Below are 5,457 nucleotides of genomic sequence, written 5' to 3' on the forward strand. Positions count from 1 at the left end.
TTTCATCTGTTAATAATTGCTCCCACCACCCACCCCAAACCGGGATGTTGGAAAAGCCGGAGAGATGGGTGAATCGGAATGGATCCCTTTATGAAGAAAACTAGCAAAAGGCGGCCCACTACCTACATAAGGGCTCTATTATAACAACTGTGTTTAGGATTGCAGCCCCATGGCCTGCTGACAAGAAATTTTTAGGCTGTGATCCTGCAACCAGCTTGGCTGGTGGGAAGTCCTCATGAACTCAGACAGAATCTGCTTGAGGGGACACACACAGAACTGCCTTGCTAAAGAACAGAAACGTTTTATACAAATACAGTGGAACCTCAGGTCAAGTACTTAATTCGTTCCGGAGGTCCGCACTTAACCTGAAACTGTTCTTAACCTGAAGCACCACTTTAGCTAATGGGGCCTCCTGCTGCTGCCGCACCGCCGGAGCACAATTTCTGTTCTCATCCTGAAGCAAAGTTCTTAACCTGAAGTACTATTTCTGGCTTAGCGGAGTGTGTAACCTGAAGCATATGTAACCTGAAGCATATGTAACCCGAGGTACCACTGTATATTGTTGCATTCATGATTTTGTACAGAAAAAGAAAAAGAAGAGCATAATCAGGGTTAATAAAAATGTGGATAATGCAGAGATTTCCTTTCTAAAATATCCTCGTGTGTATGTAACCGCTGTCATTATTTATTACTACTGCTACTACATGACTTTTCTTTAGAAGTTTTTCTCCATTCCGCCTTTTCCACCATCCCAGCTTGGGGGAGGATGTGTGGCAGTGGAGGGTGGGAAAGATGATTAGCAGAGGAAAGGGTTTTAAAAACCCTCCCCCGGAGCCCCCATCTTCTTCCAAAACAGCGGAACGCCTAGAGACCGGATTGAGTGCGGAAGGCGCGGGGTTGGCGCGCGATTGCACCCGGGAACCCGAGAGCGCCTTAAGCGAGGCCATCCTAGCGCCGTCGGAGAAAGGGGGAGCAGCTTCGTAGTGGGGCAACCTTCTTCTTCCAGAGGATGGAAGCCGTAGCCCAGTACGACTTCCAACCCCGCAACTGGGACGAGCTCAGCTTCCGACGGGGCGACCTCCTGAAGGTCTTGGAGAGAGATTCCGAGCCTCGCTGGGCCAACGCGGAGCGGGGCGGACGCGAGGGCCTCATCCCCGAGAACCGCATCGCCTTCAAGCCCCACCCCTGGTTTTGGGGCAAGCTCCCGCGGGACATCGCCGACGAGGCGTTGGCCAGGCAGAGCTTCGACGGCGCGTTCATGATCCGCGAGAGCGAGAGCGCTCCGGGAGGCTTCTCGCTCTCGGTCAAGACGGGGCCCGACGTGCAGCACTTCAGGGTCTTCCGAGACTTGAGCGGGCACTACTACCTCGGCGCGGCCGCCTTCAACTCTCTGAACGAGCTGGTGCAGCACCATCGGACGACCTCCATCTCCCGGGACAAAGTCATCCTCCTGCGGGACATGGAGCAGGGCCCTCGGTACCCGACCTACATGCGGGCGCTCTTTGACTTCCGGCCTCAAATGGCGTGCGAGCTGGGCTTCCGACGTGGAGATGTCATTCGGATCCTGGACGATTCCGACCCCAACTGGTGGAAAGGAGCCTGCGAAGGGCGGAGGGGCATGCTGCCCAACAACTTCGTGGCCCCAGTGAAATGGGATGGGTGTAGCACGGGTGGTGGGGATGCTGGCGTGCGGGAGAGGGGATTCACTTGGCCTTCCACCTCCCATCAGCTCTGACCATTGGGCATGCTGGCTGGGGCTGAAGGGAGTTGTAGGTGGGCTTCCTCTGGAGGAAAGGGGAAGCAAACAGATTCCCCACCCCCCCCTGGCTTACACACACACACACACACACACACACACACACAAGTCTTAACTGGCACCAACTCACTGGACTCCTGCGATAAACAAGTGTACCAGTCGGTTTATCCTGTGCATGGATTTCGGTCTTCTTTTAAAGTCCATTATGAGCTGCTCTGAAAGGATTAGAGGTGAGGAAGGTGGAGAGAGAGGGACTCCCCTTTGCTTGCCCGCCCTGCCAAGTCACAGGGCTGTTTCGAGACATTTTGGACAATAGCCAGATCAACCACATGGACAGTTGCTTCCTCTTTCCTTACATTTGTGGTTGAACACATTCTGGTATTTATTTATTTTTTCCACAAAGCTGTGTTGTTTTTAAAAGTTTCAGAAGGCGGTCCAGAGCTTTTCAGGTTTCGTTGTCCCCTCATTTGTGTAAATTCTTTTTTAGCGGGTGATGGAGAGAAATGCAAGTTTTAGCATGAAATAAATCGACCAGATGGTACTTCATAAACGTTTTGTCAGTATCTGATCTTTATGACCAAGTGGGGAATGGCGAAATCTCTTTCGTATGGATTGGCTATTTGTGAAAAAGAGGCCTATTTGAGCAGAGTGTTTCCTTGCAGCAGAGGCAATGTAAAACAGCTTTGGGCATTTTCTTTTCATTCAGGCAGCCTGTTTTCATTCATTATTCTCATGTGGAATAGGTGGGTGACTTATTGGTTGGGGTCACCATCACTCCTAGGCTGTTGTCTTCTCAGCAGCCAGCAATCCGTGGTTTACTGGACAGCTAGGAGCAATGAAATGGGAGACAACATGGTTAGAGCATATAATGATGGAGATCTCATGAGGGATCACCTTTTCTGCATTGGTATAATAATAATAATAATAATAATAATAATAATAATAATAATAATAATGTACTTTTATTATTTATACCCTGTCCATCTGGCTGGGTATCCCAGCAGCAAAGTAACAGCAGCAAAGTAAAATTACTTCTGTGCTAAGAAGGGCTGGTGAGAACTCTTTCCCATCTGACCATCAAGTGGGTAATTTAGAACACAGACCCTGGAGTAATATTGGGGGAAGCATTGCAGAACAACTGCTAAGGCAGAATGGTGTATGGATGGTCCAGTAGAAATCAAACACCAATTTACTATTATTGCATCAATGGAATATTGCAGAATATACCCACAAAAATCACAGGGACCACAGGACTGCAGGAGTGGATGGGTATGTAACCCCCCCCTCCAAATTACATAATTGCAATTGGCACGTTTTCACATAAGAGCCACTTTTCCTCACAGAAGCAACATTTCACTTTCTGCCCATGAATGTCTCTTGCCCTGAAAGAAAACAATACTGTTGAATGCTTTACTTTTTAAAAATGCGTGGGGAACCTTCAGCCCATAGACCAAGATGGTTGGACCATGAGGCTATTTCCCCCCTAAACCCTGCCTGCCTGCCAGTCAGCTGACATCACTGGGTAAGGTCAGCTGATGGGTCTGGAGGGTGGAGTTCCACCCTGCTGGGGTGCTGCTTCACCAGTGCGTTTGTTTGGGGTTTGCCTCCTTGTCTTTTTCTCATTTGAATTGGTGCTGCCCCGCCCCTGCCTTTAAAGGAAAATGAATTTCCCCTTCTGGGGTTTCACGTATGATGCTGTAACCACTTGGCAACTGCAATTTCTTTCCATAGGTATTTGCTTTCAAGCCTTCAAAAGTACAGAATCTGACTGGATCTCTGCTTTTTCCCCAGTCCATGAATGACGCTTTGTAAATACTTTGTGAAGTTGTTCAAATATATCCCGGCCAAGTGCATGGCTCATCAAGTGCAGAAGAGGCCTCCCTGCCTCTGGCTCTTTGATAAAAATGTTCAGACGGTCTGATCCGTGTGCTGACTCCCAGTTTCTGACTGAAGCTTTGCAAACAGCCTAGGGATGTGGTGTGGTTACGCCTCTCTGTGGATTCACTCGAGTATAATTAATATGCTTTCTTGCAGGCAGATCTGTTAACAATTTAAAGCGCACAGTTTCGAGAGTAATACCCCAGAGGGCAGTCGGGCAATAGCATTGCTGTGGATCTCTCTGCTTGTTTTGTGGCTCAAGAGAAGGAAGCAGCCCTTCGTGTTTTAGTAATTTTTGTCCTATTGTGAGGGGGGTAACATTTCAAGGCTGTTACACATCCCATTCAGTTCTTAAAAGTTCCCCATTCACCTTTCTTCCAGGGCATTTACATGCTGCAAAACACTGCTAGCACAAACTTGTCCCCAGTATGTTTGTGGCAAAGCAGACTGTGCATGCTCAAAGCTGCTCTGGCTCCTTTTACTTGAGTGCAAAGTGCTTTTGTAGGGTAGGCAAGGCAAAGTACTCTGCCTATCTTTCTCTATGGCAGGCATAGGCAAACTCGGCCCTCCAGATGTTTTGAGACTACAATTCCCATAATCCCTGATCACTGGTCCTGTTAGCTAGGGATGATGGGAGTTGTAGTCCCAAAACATCTGGAGGGCCAAGTTTGCCTATGCCTGCTCTATGGCCATTTAAAAATATGTTTAGGCACATGCAATCCCTTGAAATGGTGGCAGCAGAGAAATCGGGCCCTTCCAGACAGTCTGTTTGTTGAGCACTCATCCTGATTTACTTGCAGAAAGCTTATGTGGAGGTTAGATTTTATACAGATCTCTTTTTTGAGGAGGGGGTACAGGGGAGAACAAGATTCTCACTCCACAGCAGAAAAACCCACACGTATGTACCTTAAGTTTTCAGCATCAGGCAAAGCCCCAGAGGTTTGAAATCTGCTCATTTGGACGCCTGACACAGATAACTGGAAGTGAACTGAGCCATAATATTATGACGCAGCAGATGCAAAAAATACAGTCAGACAACAGCTTCCGCCTAGCGTGCAGGCAGCCCTGCTGGTTGTGCAAGAGGGCCAAAACTAGGGCAGGGAATTAATCTCCCAGGGCCACTGGGAAAAGGAGGCTTAGCTGGCCGAGAATAACGGCACTCTCATTCCGAAGGGCGTTCCGTACGGAGGAGACACGAGGCTTTCGGATCACTCATCATAATGTCACTGCAGAGAGTGAGTCAGCATGAGACAGACATAGGGAGTGCCAGCATGGAGGGAGTAGGACTGCTTGTGTCAGCAGCTTTCCCTCTCTGCCTTCTTCCACAAAGGCATCTCATTTCAGCTGGGGATGAGAAGCTTACTCCAGGGAGAAACCTAGTGGAGAATTTATTACTGAATTTGAATTTGACTGTAAGCTGTTGGACAGTGGAACAGATTTCCACAAGAGGCGGTGGGCTCTCCTTCCTTGGAGGTTTTTAAGCAGAGGTTGGATGGCTAATAATAATAATAATAATAATAATATTTATACCCCACCCACATCTGGCTGGGTTGCATTGCCTTTATACCTCACCCGTCTGGCTGGGCTGCCTTGCAGGGGGTTGGACTAAATGGCCCTTTAGGGTCCCTTCCAATTCTGTGAAATGATTTCAGATCAGTTTGTTTTGTTCTTTTACTGCTTGTGGCCATGTGCAAGAAGCTAGTGCAGATGCCCACTGGAAATGTATGGACATGAATATCAGCACTACAGCAGCACAGCATGCAACTGTGGGTGGAGCATTTTGGAACCTGATTTCTCCCAGTCTATCCGATTATCCCCATATT

The 5,457-nt window shown here is 48.4% G+C and overlaps 1 pseudogene across 1 annotated transcript; it reads left to right on the plus strand.

The window, feature by feature from the left end:
* The first annotated feature begins 567 nt into the window (after positions 1-567).
* Positions 568-2,306, plus strand: LOC308582628 (growth factor receptor-bound protein 2 pseudogene; annotated as a pseudogene). Its single transcript has one exon. The product of its transcript is annotated as a growth factor receptor-bound protein 2 pseudogene (transcript).
* The last annotated feature ends 3,151 nt before the right edge of the window (positions 2,307-5,457 follow it).

The sequence above is a fragment of the Podarcis bocagei genome (genome assembly GCF_964188305.1).
Source record: "Podarcis bocagei genome assembly, chromosome: 3".
Classification (NCBI taxonomy): domain Eukaryota; kingdom Metazoa; phylum Chordata; class Lepidosauria; order Squamata; family Lacertidae; genus Podarcis; species Podarcis bocagei.